Below are 18,691 nucleotides of genomic sequence, written 5' to 3' on the forward strand. Positions count from 1 at the left end.
ATCTTCCAAACAATTTGTATCTATCCCATTATAACTCCGTTATCCTAATTGCTGTATAGATGTTACACGCAATCATAGAGATTTCCTCTGCCATTTTCTCTTTCTGTTATTCTTCGGGATCATGATGATTGGTTTAATTGCTTATCAGTTTGCTTTGGAAAATCCTAAGTAGGATCTTATTTCTCTTCTATTCATTATTCTATTATTATTATTATTATTATTATTACTATTATTATTACTATTATCATCCTGTTTAATTACGTGACAGGAAGCAATGTTGGCTGCGAGTGGTTCTTGCGTCGCAGCGTCCACTACAAAATGGGACGTGATAAAGCGCGAGGCTATTTTTACTGCGAAGGAAATATCTGGCACTAGGTCACAAACAGTAGCAACGCGCTTCTGCAGGCTCTTGCAATGTTTATGTTGTCTACTGTTTAACAACGACGCATCGGTTTCCAGGACAACGCAACTATTCCAATAAAATATTTAAAAGAGAAAGTATCATGACATTTTGGGCGAAGTATTTCAGAAAGTGATGATTTCTTACAACAATATTCAGGAAGTGAGGAAAAAAACTGTTCCGACAGCAACTATTCACGTGATCTTAACATCCGACTAATTTCTTTTGTTAATTTCATAAATCACCACCGACTCCTTCAAAGATTGGCCGCTCCTTGATCACGTGGTCATAATGTCAGAAACAAGAGTCAAAGAAGGCATACCAAGTCCCTAATGAAAGAGATAAATTCCTTTCCTGCTAAAAATCGAACCCGGGACATGATATTTGTGGCTGAATACATTGCCGTTTGGGTTACAGGGCAGGATGTTTTTCTTAAATACCGGTATTGATTGACAGATTGATTTATTTCACAAGAGATGGATCCTTGCACTTTGGCCGTTTAGGTCCATTGTACGTCCTATATGCGATGATTATGTAAGTCCGACGAATGGCCAGGATGGCATCAGTGAATCCGACGCTCACAGGCGGGCCATTCTTCTTGAGCTCTGCAGGTGGGTAGGGCATAGTTGCGCCCCACTGTCAGATAAGATGCAGCAGATAAAGAAGGGTCCCTGTTTTGTGGGCATAGTTGCGCCCCGTTCCCATCAGGTAGAGAAAAGGAGCATGGCATAGTTGCGCCCCGATGAAATAGGTAGAGAAAAAGACACTACGAGGTCCACATCTATGGAGTAACGGTCAGCGCGTCTGGCTGGCCCGGGTTCGATTCCCGGTCGGGGCAAGTTACTTCGTTGAGGTTTTTTCCGGGGTTTTCCCTCAACCCAATACGAGCAAATGCTGGGTAACTTTCGGTGCTAGACCCCGGACTCATTTCACCGGCATTATCACCTTCATATCATTCAGACGCTAAATAACCTAGATGTTGATACAGCGTTGTAAAATAACCCAATTAAAAAAAAAAGATACTACGGAAACTCGAGCCTCGTAATCAGCCAACCTTACTGATTTCTTATTTGATTTAATATTCATTATCGATACCGTTAAAATGAACACCATGAAGTTGGTAGGACTTTATTAACTCTTTTTCTATTGTTTATGCAGTGATTATCAATAGCCTACCGTTAAAATGAACACTATGAAGTTGGCAGTACTTTATTAGCTGACATATTCAAATGAGTGAGTCGTTGTAATATGGGGCTTTAGCAATTTTGACATTTTATTAGTGTTTTTTACACCGTCTGTGGCATATAGTGAGGTTAATTTAAAATGAATGTTAAGTTTAGTGAAAAGAGTAAAGAGTTAATAATTCACAATGGTTCTAAGTTTCATTTTCGAAACCCTGTACCGTAGGGTTAAGATCTCGATGTACAAACAAAAAATGCAGTTCATTTATTGTGTGTGATCTATAAAAAAAAGTGTTATTTTAAATAGCAAAATTGATCATATGCTAGGCCTACCTGATTTCAATGCAGCTATCACTGTAATTTTTTAGGTAATTTATATATATTATGACAATCACTTTCGTGTGCACTATGCCCATTGGGGCGCAACTATGCCATGTCCATTCTGCTACCTGAGTTCTTCGGGGCGCAACTATGCCATGTCCCTTCTGCTATCTGATTTCTTCGGGGCGCAACTATGCCATGTCCCTTCTGCTACCGGAGTTCTTCGGGGCGCAACTATGCCATGTCCCTTCTGCTACCTGATTTCTTCGGGGCGCAACTATGCCATGTCCCTTCTGCTATCTGATTTCTTCGGGGCGCAACTATGCCATGTCCCTTCTGCTACCGGAGTTCTTCGGGGCGCAACTATGCCATGTCCCTTCTGCTATCTGATTTCTTCGGGGCGCAACTATGCCATGTCCCTTCTGCTACCTGATTTCTTCGGGGCGCAACTATGCCATGTCCATTCTGCTACCTGAGTTCTTCGGGGCGCAACTATGCCATGTCCCTTCTGCTACCTGATTTCTTCGGGCGCAACTATGCCATGTCCCTTCTGCTACCTGAGTTCTTCGGGGCGCAACTATGCCATGTCCCTTCTGCTACCTGATTTCTTCGGGCGCAACTATGCCATGTCCCTTCTGCTACCTGAGTTCTTCGGGGCGCAACTATGCCATGTCCCTTCTGCTACCTGATTTCTTCGGGGAGCAATTATGCCATGCCTAGGCCTCCCAATTGACCGCGGGGCACAACTGCTGCAGGTAAGGTTCCATCGGCTACTGATGAGCGCGAACCCAAAGCCCGGAGCTTCAAGGGTTTCGAACCTAGATCAGCAACCGAAACCCGTACTACCCGCAGACATTACCCCAATGTCTGTTTTATCCACCAAAAATTCATCCAAACCTAACCGGGAATCAAATTCGGATCGCCTGCATGGAAGGCCAGCGCGCTACTACTGTAGCCACAAACGAGGCCAAATTGCCAGTATACTACAAAAACTACAGTAGGTAACAGAGCAGAGATCGAGGTACTCTCGTTTCCCTCTATCATTCCACCAATACTCTCCCCCTTATTTCAGCTATCATCTACAATAGTAAAAATAGGCTGGGGTGAAGTCTGGGGATAGTAAGGGTTTCCGATGCTGATATAGGAAGGACTTGGGGCTGCGGGTTCCTGGAGCTCATCAGAATTCTCGTATGGGGACGAGACCTATCAGGGACTGAGGAAGAATGGCCCACCTATCAGGCGAGAATGACAAGAAGGGCTTAGGGCTTCGGAGCCCTGAAGCTTTTATTAGACTACTCGTCGGAGAAGCGGGATCTAACTCTATCAGGGGCTGAGGCAGAACGGCCCATCTGTCAGCATCGGATTCACCTGTCGTGCAATCATCGAATATAAAATATATGTCGCACAAAGAGCCAAATTATGCCTAAGTGTACGGACCCGGCAACCTTGTAAAGCCAAGCCAAGCCATAGGTAGGCCTAATTTCAATCTTTCCCCATTACAGTGTACCTACTGTATCACGTAGGCTACTTATGTGTCTTATCTGATATGTTCTGTTTATCTCGTCACATTAAAGTATAATACGTTAATAGTACTTAGATAAAGTGTCAGCTTTCATTGCTTAGGCACAATTTAATTTCCCCTCGATATGACGGACTTCTCGTAATTCAGACAGACTCCCGCCCCCGGTTAGTACAGACCCAGAAACAAAATTTGGGCCACCTGAATTTCCAAGTACGTACCAATAAGCACTAAGCATGCGCAGTATGTTACAACTGGAACTTGGGAAATTCAGGTGGCCCAAATTTTGTTTTTGGGTCTGTACGAGTTATCGAGAGTTGACTGTAAAGCAAAAATCATTATTTCAAACATTTAATTTTGCCGTGAATGAAAATGATTTACATGATGAATTGTATTGTTCCAGAGTTATATTAAAATGTGCAGATTCTATAGAAGGTAATTCTTGCCAGAAATGGGTTTCAGTGCCCATTAGTTTAAAATTAAGCAATGTTAATATTACAAATAAGAGATAGGTTTGGAAGTAAATCCCGTAAAGAAAAAGTATATGATTATGTCTCGTGACCAGAACATTGTACGAAATGGAAATATTTTTTTATTCGAATGACAGGTACATAGATAACTTATCTTTTACCTAAACACAACCTCAAGATTGAAAAAAAATTAACTTAATATAGCTTAAAATTAAATCTAAAGAAGGAACTAAACAAAATCCTTAAAGAACTAAAAACTAAGAACTAAACAGAGGCATGAGGCTTGTCGTTTCCCCAGTATCTGGCACATTCTGTCAGTGATTTTAGAGCTGGACAGCGTTGGAGATGATCCCTATGGAAATATAAAAATTGGAAATTTATCCTTTCAAAAGATGGAAAAGTTCAAATATCTTGGAGCAACAGTAACAAATATAAATGACACTCGGGAGGAAATTAAACGCAGAATAGGCTAAATATGGGAAATGCCTATTATTATTCGTCTGAAAAGTTTCTGTCATCGAGTCTACTCTCAATAAAGCTGAAAGTTAGAATTTATAAAACAGTTATATTACCGGTTGTTCTGTATAGTTTTGAAACTTGGACTCTCACTTTGAGAGAGGAACAGAGGTTAAGGGTGTTCGAGAATAAGGTGCTTAGGAAAATATTTGGGGCTAAGAGGGATGAAGTTACAGGAAAATGGAGAAAGTTGCACAACGTAGAACTGCACGCATTGTATTCCTCACCTGACATATGAATATTAAATCTAGACGTTTGAGATGGGCAGGGCATATAGCACGTATGGGCGAATCCAGAAATGCATATAGAGTATTATCTGGATGGCCGGAGGGAAAAAGACCTTTGGGGAGGCCGAGACGTACGTAGATGGGAAGATAATATAAAAATGGATTTGAGGGAGGTGGGATATGATGGTAGAGACTGGATTAATCTTGCTAAGGATATGGACTGGTGGCGGGCTATGTGAGGGCGGCATTGAACCTCCGGGTTCCTTAAAAGTCATTTCTAAGTAAGTAAATATTACAAATAGGAAAAAACTAGTTAGTTTTATCCTAAGCATACCAGACGGTAACGCTCATACAGTGCTAGTACAGTACGCTGGCCTCTCATCCAGACGGCTCGGGTTCCATCCCAGGTCAGGTCTGGATGGAAACTATGGTGGACAAAACAGACATTGCACAGGGTTTTTCTCAGGATACTTCCATTTCCCTCTTTCATTCCAACAACACTTCTTTCCATTTTCCCCTCATTTCAGCTATAGTAAAATTTGGCTGGGATGATGTCTGCGAGTAGTACGGGTTTCAGATACTTGTCTATGTTCTAAGGGCTTGAGGCTCCAGGCTGTGAGTTCGGACTCGTCAGTAGATAATGGAACCTCACCTCCAGAGTCCAGGAAGGATAAACCACCTGTCAGCGTCGGATTCACGAATGCCACCCGTCGACTTAGGCACGGACCGAAATTCGTAGGCCCGGTCCGAGCTGAACCAAACCCGAACCCAACCCGAAACCCGAAAACTAGCAGACAAAAGAGAGCTAGAGGGCACAGGGGCCAGAAACAGCTGCGAGAGAGATCACTCCAGTAGGAACATGAGAAAGAGTAATCTCGCAGTCTGCCAGATGAAACAAATAAACAGAGCTCTGTGTCTAAGACAGAGTAGAGACGAGGCAAATGCCGTTACAAAAACTAAGTCGAACTAAATAATAATTTACGATACCGGTAGTGTACTGTTCTGGGTGGGTACCAGATGGACATCTAATCCTGTATGCATTAAAATATTCGTATTATTTTTTAATCAATATATAATTCGCGGAAAAAAAATATATATTTCGTTTCTTTAAGGCCCGAGCCCGGCCCGAACCCGACAATCATAAGTGAATTTCAACCCAAACCCGACCCACGAGCTGACCTCTGGCCGGGCATAGGCCCGCGGGTTTGACCCGAGCCCGTGCAGACCTCTATAAAGACAATCATCGCTTGTAAGGCCTAAAACGGCCTAAGTGCAAAAATGCATCCCGGATTCACACCTCGTGAAATCAATCAATATCCATACAGGGAGATTTTCTCTCATAAACAAGTGCACAGATGTTCGAAAGAAGAGCGATACATGTAATCAAATCAGAACAATAAATTGCAGACAACTTCATTACTAATACAGGGAATTTTAACAGTTCCTTTAAAATGATGGAAAACTATTTTTATTTTATTTTAGTAGGCCTAGGTTATTTTACGACGCTTCATCAACATCTTAGGTTATTTAGCGTCTGAATGAGATGAAGGTGATGATGCCAGTGAAACGAGTCCAGGGTCCAACACCGAAAGTTACCCAGCATTTGCTCATATTTGGTTAAGGGAAAACCCTGGAAGAAACCTCAACCAGGTATCTTGTCCCGACCGGGAATCGAACCCGGGCCACCTGGTTTCGCGGCCAGACGCGCTAACCGTTACTCCACAGGCGTGGACGTAAAACTATTACCCGAGGCGAAATCTACTCGTATCTCAAAACAGCCAACTTCTAAAGTGTAGAATAAAGTTGTATTTTAGTAAATGAAACGAATAATTCGTCAATTTTATATGTGAAACTTTTCCGATTTGTTAGTCTCCCGTATTTTCTTAAATGAGGTGGAAATTCTAACTACAGTATTACCACCACTACTGCTGCTACTACTACTATTACTACCACCACTCGTGATCAGCTGCCGATTCTGATGGTCACTTGTTCATGTCCCGCGACCTTGATAGATAAGTTTCTGAACCCTACAATTTCATTCGCTTTTATAAAGATTTATTTTCTGGAAACGTCCAAAATTACAAGTACAGATCATTAAACCGTGTTTTTGTTCAGTAGATAGACTGTTCTCTACCACCAGCGTAACATAGGCTGCCGGTATGTTTGCCGCTGATCGGTAGCTACGCTCGGGAGTGCGTTCGATTCCCGCTTGGGTTTTTTTCGAGGTTTTCTTAACTGTAATACGAATATCAGATTAATGCATGGCGAGTTTTCGGCTTCACCTCCAAATACTAAATCGTTATTACCAATTACATCGAATCTAAAGAACCTAGTAGTTGATACAGCGTCATTAAATAAACCACTAAAACAGTTAGGATATTTTCGTTTACTCTTCGTCCCACGACCTCAAACAGCATCCTACCTGCAGGGGAGGCACCTTTGTCAGCTAGTCCAGACCTCAAAGCGATGCCGGATGTGCCGCCACTGCACAACAATGCTGCGTCCGAGAGAAGGCACTAGAGCGACCCATGCCTGCCTGAAGACGGACTTGGAATGACGGAAAGCGCCGTCAGATGATAAGCCTGTCCATCGGTTGGGGTAGGCTCGAAGGGAATTCACCCTGTGACTCAGCACTATCGTGTTTACTTTACACTTTATTCGGAAAAAGGAGTCCAGAGGTCAACAAGCAAATTAAACAGTTCTGAAACTTATCACATCAAGTCTCCAGCGACCACCATGCTAGGCCGTTGGATCCAAGCTTCGCGGGTTCAAACCTGGTCTAGGGCGTTGGAATTCAAAGGAAGATAAAATCGTTAGTAAATCAGGGATGTCATTGTCGCTGATCCACGGCTAGTGATGGGTGAATTCCTGATAACTTTTTCATCGAGAATATTCCTCGAAAAATCGCGTTATCAAAATGGAAAAATAGTTAATATTAAGTTGTATTATTGAAATCATACTGAAAATTATTTTTTTTTATATTGGGGAGATATAAATGAAAGTGAAATTATAATAGCAAGCAGAGTAATTATCTCATGCCTCCATGTTAATTAGTATACGAGTGCACTTTATTAGAACCAGATACCCAGCTTTGAAGCCGTTAGCCCTGTGGACTAGCAGTATATTTAATTCCCCTGTTAAAAGATCAAGGATAACTGCAGACTTTTTTCATATGTAAAACACAGAAAGCCATTAAATATGGACACACAAATCTTATTCTTCTTTAATAATTATTACAACCTTACAAAAAAATATTATTTTATGATTGATCAGTAAATTTATTGCTATATCAGATTGGACTTAAAATACACAAAGTAATACCAAAGCCTCGTATATACAGTCACGAAGCTTGAGTTGTGAGGGTGCTAGGAACAATAGACTGTGCTGGTACTATTTCGCATTGTCTGTAATGAGGCGATAGTGGTAATCCTAGTGGTCAGCAACTATCCATGGATGCATATTTACTACGTATTGAGCTTCGTGACTGTATATACTAGACTATAGTAATACATTAAAATAGCTGGAATCAGTTTAAAAGACCCTCAACAATAATAAACATGTTCACTATAAGCAAAAACTATGAAATTAAATCAAATTGTTTAGAAGATAGTTCATATTACAGAAGCAAATCCTGAGGTAACAAGATTTTTTACAAGATCCTAATACTGAGCACCTGTAACTTTATGAAAACCTGTAGAATTTTCTCACTAAGCAGGATAATTTATGTGTTCAGAAACAGGTTATAATAATGTGACCGCGGAAGATGTGACAAACCTTTTGTATTTAATATAACGTTTATTACGTCTGACTGGGGATTTGGCTGATAGGCCTATGTACAGTAGTGGCAAAAAAAACCGGACCGACCCTTGTAGTTGATTTCAGAGCATTGTTCACTCCAGAGCACGATAGACTGTTAACTAAGACTTTCGTGGTTCGAATCCTGCCTGGGAAGGAAACTTTTTTTTTGTTCCCTATTCAAATTTATTCCCAATACTTTTCGATAGCTGGTAAAATTCATGTTCTGGGAATAATAAGTTAATTAAGTAGTAAAATATCGCTGCAATCGAAAAGTATTGGGAATAAATTTGAATAAGGAACAAAAAAAAGTTTCCTTCCCAGGCAGGATTCGAACCACGAAAGTCTTAGTTACCAGTTTATCGTGTCTGGAGTGAACAAGACTCTGAAATCAGCTACAAGGATGGGTCCGGTTTTTTTGCCGCTACTGTACATCTATTATCAGGCAGCACATCTCACTTTATATGTAGGCTATCAGAAGAAGAACAATTTTTGTTTGTATAGGACTACATCCGAATATGATCAGTGTAGTATGTTACTAGTCAGCGATGTATGCAATAGAGGGGAAAAGGAACTGGTCATCCTACTCCCATTATCTCCTGGCTTAGTTGCCTCATGATTGATGCCTTATTGGTGTCATTTATGAAATCCAACCTGCCTTCGGACAGTTGAATATACGACAATAACGTTCATTTTAACGGCATCGTGACATGTATGTACACACATTTCTTGAAACCTTTAAAGTCGTGTCTGAATGAAGTTGTTTAGGAGTGATAAAATATTCACAGAGGTACAAAGTAACTGGATTCAATTTATAAAGAAAGAGAATATTCTGTGGAGGCCATGAGGTGTGGACTTCGACTAGTAAACACAATCTCTGGGACTGTCAATGGAGCAGATCAATGCCAGAAGCTGATAAGCCCATTCATTCCTTACGCAACGGTTTCTCTGTGCTCTCCGAGGACTGTGGGTTCAGATCCAACATAATTTCAAGGACGTTAAAACTCATGAGTGCGACGTTGTTCCGTTGGGAATTATACGTCGGAATTCGTACATTTACTTCATGCGAAAATTCTCGTCTCTTAATGGTAGGAACCCAGATTAAATTTATGCCATTCACGCCGAAATTAATTTCTTGTCTATTACTACATCGCTAGGCTAATGAATTTCACGTTACAGCCACTCTCCATCTCAAATGAAATTCAACACTTCCATGCTAGTGAGTCCGCTGTACTTGGGCACATCTGGAAGCCAATCAATTATCATGTTAAATGACATGTACAATTTTATATAGCTCAACAAAATATGTTTTTATATCGACTCAATCTGTTTACTATGCATTGTATATTTTTGTCTAGCATTGAATGGTAGTCTGTATAGCTCAATTGATGAATTGTATATGCTGTAAATTATATAGTAGTCTGTATAGCTCAACTGGTGAATTGTTTATGATTATAAATTGAATTAATCTACTTGACATTAATTGCAAAAATTTGAATAGCTTAATGAAAGTATGCTACTTTGTATTGTATATATTTCTATAGTTTTGGCCGATGAATTGTATATGCTTTAAATTGAATAGTACCTAATCTATATAGCTCTATTGATAAATTGTTTGTGTTTGTAATTTGAAGTAGTTTGCATGATAGGTATTATCAATTTCTGCATATCACAACTGGTGGAATTGTTTATGCCTTAAATTTAATTAACTTGTTTTGTATTATACATATAGCTCAACTGATGAATGATCGTTTGCGTTTGTAAATTTAATAATCTGATTGGCTATATATTGTATACTTTTAGTAGAGCCATCGATGTAGCTCAGTCGGCAGACTCGCTGGGCTGCTGATCCGGAGCTGCGTTCGGGCTTGGATTGGATTCCACCTTTGGTCTTCGATTTCTTCCGAGGTTTTCCACAGCCATGGGACTGAAGCCGGATGGTCTATGGCGAGTCTATGGCGAGTCCTTGGCATCAACCCCTTTGATTTGATTACCCCCCTTTGATTTGATTACCTGGTTGGGGTTTTCCGAGGTTTCCCCCAACCAAAAGGCAAATGCCGGGTAATATTTTGGCGAATCCTCGGACCTCACCTCATCTCACTACATCTCGCCAAAATGTAAAAAAATTGCACAAAATTGTAAAAATTGTAGAAAATTACTAAATTGTAAGACTATAAAAATTTGTAAAAATTGTAATTGTAATATTGTAAAATTTTGACTTGTTCCACATCTTAAAGCTTCATTGCTCATGTAAGATTTATGGAATAAAATGAATGAATGAATGAATGAATGAATGAATGAATGAATGAATGAATGAATGAATGAATGAATGAATGAATGAATGAATGAATGAATGAATGAATGAATGTGCAACGACAAAAGAGTCAGTTACCAGGGATACCAGCTCATAACAGAAAGAAACAATAAATACAGAAAGAGGAGCGGGAAAAATTGAGCAAGAAAGGGGAGCACAACAAGATTAATAGTGTAAAAAGAACTTCAGAAAGTGTCAATAAGATGACTCATGTTATCAGTAGACCTCGGATTTTAGGCTAAATATCTACTTTTTCTATGCGATAAACTAAAATCAGTTCAATATCTTCTTGGTTTATGTAAAATATGAGCGTTTGGAAGGGGTTTTATAGTGCTTAAATTGCCTATTTTGTCCAATGTGACCTATTTTAAGATTTTAGAGCCGAAAAATGCCCATTGTGGCCTACTTCAATTTTTCAAATCCTGGAAATGCCTGTTTACATTTCGTTAATATGTGTTTTTAATTCTTTCGTGGCCACCGGCGTAGCTCAAACGGCTAAGGGCTTGCCTGCAGATCCAGAGTTGCGCTCAGGCATGGGTTCGATTCCCGCTTGAACTGATTAGGCCTACCTGGTTGGATTTTTTTTCGAGATTTCTCCAACCGTAAGGCGAATGTCAGGTAATCTGTGGCGAATTTTCGGCCCAATCTCGCCAAATATCATCTCGCTATCACCAACCCATCGACGCTAAATAATCTAGCAGTTGATACAGCGTTGTTAAATAACCAAGTAAAAAAATCTTTCGTGTAACAATGAAAGAGAAAGTTCATGTGGTAGGTGACTGGTTTTCTTGAGTGCTTGACAGGCAGTAGGAATGTGATAAATTCGGAGGATGTAGACCTACTTCGCCTTAAAGAAATAGCAAGGCAAATGTAGCTAGATTTAAATATGCATCCATTACTTCGATAACATTGGAAAGCTCTTTTCTTATAAAATTGTTCTGTCTAAGAAAAGGCAAAGTTCCATAACATAAAATTGAGAGAAAAATCCTGTTATGTATTTCAATGTCTACTATGAATAATATGTTAGTTGTAGATTCAGTGGAAATTAATTAATTTAATTGTCATATTAACAATTATATATCAGTAGCCAAAGAGCAATGACGCCGATGAATTCATTAATAATTATTAATAATTTAAGACATAAGAAAATGTTTCTAACCACAATAATTTTTTACTGTTTCGTTACTGCATAACTTACCGTAATATTTAATACTAAGTAATTAACTGCATTTTTATAGTTACTGTATTTCGAGTGGATAGAAACACATTTTAGGTACACAAAATCGAATTTTCAACTATATGAAATTGTCTTTTGTCTTTTAGGTGTCTAAACTGTATTTTAGTGCCTATTTTGATAATTTTAGAGCCCAATTTAGGTGTCTAAAAGTTGATTTTTAAGAGCCTAAACCGAGGTCTAGCTATCAGTTGCAATCCTCTGTACGTTACATTATACAAGATGGGACATTTTCTGCGACCTATTTTTAAAGTGTAATAAAACTTCATTGAGTGAATGAAATATATATTTAAATAACCTAATAGCTTATTTATACTTTTGGATTTTGTTTATTTACATATTTGAAGTCATTTTTTAAAACCATATCTTTCAGGTAACCTTCTCCACTTGTAATGCACTGTTGAAGTTACTTCTGGAAACTTGTCATTGCATGAACACATAACTCCTGACCAGTGTGTTCAATTTCATGCCAAAAAACTCTCGAGTTGTCAAGTCGGGTGAACGTGAAGGCCATGGAATATCATCAGACCGGGAGATGATGCGTACGGGAAAGAATATGATGCAAAGTCTGCAAAAACATTTCAACTGACGAATAGATGAAACTTAGAGATGTACAAAGCAGAAATGAGACATGAGATTGTAATATTTGTAATAGAAGGAGGAATAAACACATACCAACAAAAGTGGAATGAACACAGCATGTGGCAAAATAAACTTCATCATATAGCTTAATATTCATGGCAAATGCAGGGAAAATTAAGTTAATAGTGAGACACTTGTATGATGGCAGTCGAGGCGCATAGGCCTATTATGGCTGACACGCAATTGAGGAAAAGCAGAAGAAGTAGAATAACGTACATTGCACCGGTTTTTTTATTTTTTTTACAATTTCCTTCTTAACTGAACATGTTTGCAAAACATATTGAATTGGGTAGCTCGGCAACAAACTTTTTCTGCCTTAATTGATCCCGAAAGTGTTGATTTATTCCAAGACTCGCCCAGTTCCCTGTGATATCCTGCTTAGTCACGATTGTTTGTTCCAGGATGACCCAATGACCTGAAACCCGTCTGCTGATTTGTTATACACCGCCACGAACAAATTTATTTCTCTGAACAGGGATGACCAAACTGTGGTCCTCAGGTTAGGACCATGGCCTCTGTACCATTTTCTTCCTAGTTTTTGTGCATACCAGTGAAATATCCGGTGCCTGGAGCTTCCATATTTCAGACTCGGGTTCAAATCCCAGCAAAACCGAGGGAAACTTGTTTATTAAATTATCTAACTTGTTACATTAATGTAACTGCGAGGATCAAGTTAACAATGCAAAGCAATCGGTATAGATATTGCTAAGTTATATAATTTGTCAAAGAAGCTTTCAAATTCATGTAGAGTCAATTTCTTCGAAATACAGGAGTGTGATGACTAAACGTCGGATTTTTAGGCTAGTTTAGCGTAGGCTGAAATTTACGTTCTTTAATGCGCCTAGCTTTAGGCAATATAATCCATAGAGAATTTCTCGTGTTGCATACATTTCGGGATTTTTACATAAAATTATTGCAACTTATCCTATTTCAGCCTAAAAATCCGAGGTCTAGTGATGACGCATTGCCATACTATTTCATTTATTGCTTTATCATACTACGTAAGAAACAAACTTTTGAAAAAGAAACTTAACTTAATCGCCCTTTTATATTTTTAAATAAGAACACATTAATTTTTGCCAACATTATTAAATTTTTGTGTACCATTCCGGTTGAGTTGCTCGCAGGTATTGAATATGAACAAAATATGACTAATAGTTAGGAGAAATAGTTGTACACGGATGTCTAAAACCACTTCTTCGGTATGAGAAATGAACAACATACTGCAGAGAAATCGAATTTTCTGAGCAATACTCTATCCTTGTTCGAGGATAGATTCCCGGCGTACTCAATGAAAGAAATTTACTTTCCGCCCACGGGACTGAGTGTTTTTCCGTTGTATTATGATTGTCCTGTAATGTCTCAGCGGTGGCCCTGAAACCATGCCGGTCCCATGATCAGGGAGACCCGCATTTCTGAGATGTCTAGTGTACCACCGAATGGATCGACTTCCACTACCCACAGTGGTGTAAGTCGGATAAAAGAGAAGGTAAAACAGAATAAGAAAGAAAGAGAGAGAGAAAAAGGAAGAAAGAAGGAAAGAAGGAAAGAAAGAAATAAAAAGAAAGAAAGATAAAGGAAGAAAGAAGGAAAGAAAGAAAGAAAGACGGAAAGAAAGAAATAAAAAAGAAAGAAAGAGAGAGAGAAAGAAAGAAAGGAAGAAAGAAATAAAAAGGAAAGAGAGAGAGAGAGAGAGAAAGAGAGAGAGAAAGGAAGAAAGAAGGAAATAAGGAAAGAAAGAAATAAAAAGAAAGAAAGAGAAAGGAAGAAAGAAGGAAAGAAATAAATAAAAAATAAAGAAAGAGAGAGAAAGGAAGAAAGAAGGAAAGAAAGAAATAAAAAAGAAAGGAAGAATCAGAGAAAGAGAAAGGAAGAAAGGAAGAAAGAAGGAAAGAAAGAGATAAAAAAGAAAAGAAGAAAGAGAGAGAGAAAGGAAGAAAGAAGGAAAGAAAGAGAAGGAGAGAAAGGAAGAAAGGAAAGAAAGGAATAAAAAAGAAAGAAGGAGAGAGAGAAAGGAAGAAGGAAAGAAAGAAATAAAAAGAAAGGAACAAACAAAATAAAGAAAGAAAGAAAGGAAGGAAGAAGGAAAGAAAGAAATAAAAAGAAAGAAAGAAAGAGAGAGAAAGGAAGAAGGAAAGAAAAAATAAAAAAGAAAGAAAGAGAGAGAGAAAGGAAGAAAGGAAGAAAGAAGGAAAGAAAGAAAGAAAGAAAGAAATAAAAAAGAAAAATAAAAAAGAAAGAAAGAAAGAAAGAAAGAAAGAACGAAAGAAAGAAAGAAAGAAAGAAAGAAAGAAAGAAAGAAAGAAAGAAAGAAAGAAAGAAAGAAAGAAAGAAAAGATAGTGCGAAGCGACAACATTCATTGCTTGGCCACTCCTGAATCAGCAGACAAAATATTCATTTTCTGGAAATGGGTTAATATCGGTTATATTTCACAAGTCGCTGTTGGCACTTCAAATAACACCACTGCCAAAAAATAAACATAACCAGCAAACAGATGGCGTAACTTAGCATTTTTCACATCACACACTTCATTTGTTTCAGTAATTCCTAAATCATATACTGGCGATAAACAATTTATATTCCCAATTACAGTGGCGCACCCACGGTGGGGCTGAGGAAGCTCAAACCCCTCAAATCAAAAAGAAGAAAAAGGGGGAAAGCTTTTTAATGTCTTGATTTCGCTGTGTCTATTATTGTGGAAAGTATGTAATCTTTCAAACATTTATTTTTAAACAGTCCTGTATGTGAATGGGATTTTTACAATAGGCTATACCATTTTTTTAAGCTCAAACTTTCGATACCGGTAGTGTTCCAAGTTCTGTAAATTTTATTCGGAGCTTTTCTAGTAGCTCCAAACACTCCAACCATCGACACTTCACGTAAGATTCATTACCGGTAATTAAATTGCAATTTTCCTATAATATAGAGAGTGTAAGAAAAAAGTATTCAATATTTTGAGGGGTGATGATATTCATCAAAATAATATATATATGTTCTAAAATTAATACCTTCCGAGAAATAAGTAGGCCTACTTGTTCATTAGCATCATTAGCATATGCTTTCTCTATTATGTTAAAGAAATTAAATAAGCCCGGAATATAAAGACTCTGCTAAAAAAATTCTAGTTGAAGATGATTCTGAATTTAACTGTTAGGAAAAATGACTCGATTATAATAAATAAAGAAAGCTTGAATATTCTTTTCTTTTCAGATGACTTTTTGAACGTAGAGTTATGTGGTTACCAGGCAAAAACAGAAACATAAAAGTTCAATAAAACATTTATTGCATTAATTAACAACATCAAGTCTGGTGTACATTAAAATAAATTTAAATGTTCCATTAGCCCAAGATAATTATATGTATTTAATTTGAGTCGTATCATTAATTAAACAATATCAGAGAAAATAATAAAGCCTTAATTATGTTTACAACAGAATTAGTAAACATCTGACAATTTAACCACAGTCTAGTATATACAGTCACGAAGCTCAATACGTAGTAAATATGCATCCATAGATAGTTGTTAACCACTAGGTTCGCTAATATCGCCTCATTACAGACAATGCGAAATAGTACCGGCACAGTCTATTGTTCCTATAGCACCCTCACAACTCAAGCTTCATGACTGTATATACTAGACTGTGATTTAACTTCTTTATTACTAGGCAATATACATTATAGGTTCAAAATTATCAAGTGCTTTTAAGCAAAACAAACTTACTAACAGGTCAAACGAGAAAGTTGAAAGGTCTTGTTCCATAAAATTTGTTTGTTTATATAACAAAATTTGGTACTTATGTTTTCTCTTACCGTATCTTGTAAACGGCTAACTTTAAATTAACTTTTATAAGTAATTCAAGCGAAACATTTGGAGAAAAATATTGGGGGTAGTTTGAGATGCAGATATTTTGAAATGAAGGCAACTACACAATACAGAAATTTATGATTTTATAATGAATCTGATATTGTGGCCAGAATTAAAGCAAGAAAACTACGATGGATTGCACATGTGCTAAGAGCTCCAGAAGAAAGGAGATTAAAAAGGGTGTTCAAAGAAACTCCTTCAGGAAAAAGACTACTAGTAAGATCTAGACTTAGGAGGAGGACCTAAAAATTTTGTAAATTTATTGTAACTGGAAAATTGTTTATCAGGACAGGGTGCAGTGGTACTTTATTGTAAACTCAACAGGCAAGAGCTTTCACACCTTATAAGGCTTAATAATAATAATAATAATAATAATAATAATAATAATAATAATAATAATAATAATAATAATATTATTATTATTATTATTATTATTATTATTATTATTATTATTATTATTATTATTATTATTATTATTATTATTATTGAATTGAGTAGACCAAATTAGCCCACACATATTCTCATTTATTCCTTTTTCATTAAAAACAATTGAGCAATGCCGGAAAGAGTGTGATGTAAGAGTGACACTTTATTATTAATGTATAACTGCCACATTTTCTGCTAATAACTTCGTTCTTTGACCCGGACTCCATTTTTTGTCCCGTAGTGACTACATAAATTTACTGCCAGCTGTGAAATAAGGATAAATAATCTCAAAGTTCAAGTGCTTGGGCGCATTTTATTGACTTTGCATCTGGTGCACGTGTTGAGATACGGCGTTCACCTGCTTTGCCTCCACGTTGGCGTTCTGACTTCTTTTCAAATAATGCTAAGCCCGTGCCGTGTTAAAATTTAATTAATAAAGCCAAACACTGCTGGAAACGTACTTCAGACTTTGCTTGACAAACATCAAAGCAACAACTGCGAGTTTTTTTAAGTTCCATTAAAACAGGAACCGTTTCATCAACATCGATCAATGAATGAATAGTAGTAGTATTCTATCATATTTTACGCATATTATAATATATACGAAATATTTTATGCTGACTATTACACTTTTATTAAGTCATAGTACTTCTGACCAATAAAACGGTACGAAAGAACGTCTTTCAACCAATCATGGCTGCTTATCGCTACAATTTTACCAGTTCCCTAGCATTTGTTTATTTTTATCACATTCCTAGCATTTGTTTCTTTGTTTGCCAATATTTCAAACTGCAAATTTTTTACGGTACTACAAAGCATTCTTTGTGATCGTCATTTGTTTCCCGCATAGATAGTCGACTGAAAATGGCGGCTTCGTTCAAACGTTTTGGTGAAGGGAACATTAGTGAAATAGAATTTTAGAAGTCAATTAAAATCTATTTTATTGTATTAGAGTACTTTATACCTTCTAATCTTTATATCGTCTATACTGGGATTGTGTTTTTTAATAAATTACCATTGCAGATACAAACTTTACCTTATATAAAATTTAAGGTGAAAGTTAAAGGGATTTTAACTGATCAAAGTTTTTATTCAGTAAAAGAATTCTTAAATTACAAATTATGACATAATATGCAATACTACTTGATTATATTATTTATTTTAAATGTATTGTAATTTGTAGTGTTTTAACATTTTTATTGTGTTTCTTCTTTATTATGTAATTGACGTGTACACCCATGTATATGGTCATGTATTGAATAAACAATCAATCAACCAATCAATCAATTGTATTAGAGTACTTTATTTCTTCTAATTTTTACATACTGTCTTTTAATCGTGTAATAGTCTCTAGATAAATCAAAACCTCTAGTGAAATTACTGTTGATTAATAGACAAAATGTTTCAACTTTCCCATTTTATCCATGAGCAAGGTTGTTTTGCATAAAAATACTTACTGTAAACAGAATATTGAAACTACATCGCATTTTGCTTAGAAATAAAGAAGTTAAATTGTTAGATCAGTGGTTCTCCAACTTACGCCTATTAGTACTGCGGACCCCCTTTCCATAGATGAATATTTTCGCGGAGCTCTTCAAAGCCGTCAATGGTAAGATGGGTAGATTAGGTTTTAGAGTTAATATTAAATAATATGGGTAGTGATATTTCTGTAGTTTTGAATCAGGAAAGAGCAGAAAATGCCTGCTTATACAAGTGAGCCGTGAGAAACAGCATTTTCAATGCTCCTCCTGAGAGTTTTGTATGTTCCACATAAATTTTC

At 37.2% G+C, this 18,691-nt stretch overlaps 1 protein-coding gene across 3 annotated transcripts in view; it reads right to left on the reverse strand.

The window, feature by feature from the left end:
* Positions 1-18,691, reverse strand: part of LOC138699609 (neuroparsin-A-like) — a 115,262-nt gene that overhangs the window by 27,552 nt on the left and 69,019 nt on the right. The window contains exon 1 of one of the 3 annotated variants that reach the window (XM_069825626.1): positions 7,057-7,080. The exons of the other annotated variants lie outside the window; for them this stretch is intronic. The gene's annotated coding sequence lies outside the window, so the exon portion shown is untranslated. Of the gene's footprint in view, positions 1-7,056; positions 7,081-18,691 lie in introns of those variants that run through there. 3 annotated transcript variants of the gene reach the window in all.

The sequence above is a fragment of the Periplaneta americana genome, chromosome 5 (genome assembly GCF_040183065.1).
Source record: "Periplaneta americana isolate PAMFEO1 chromosome 5, P.americana_PAMFEO1_priV1, whole genome shotgun sequence".
In the NCBI taxonomy this organism is placed as follows: domain Eukaryota; kingdom Metazoa; phylum Arthropoda; class Insecta; order Blattodea; family Blattidae; genus Periplaneta; species Periplaneta americana.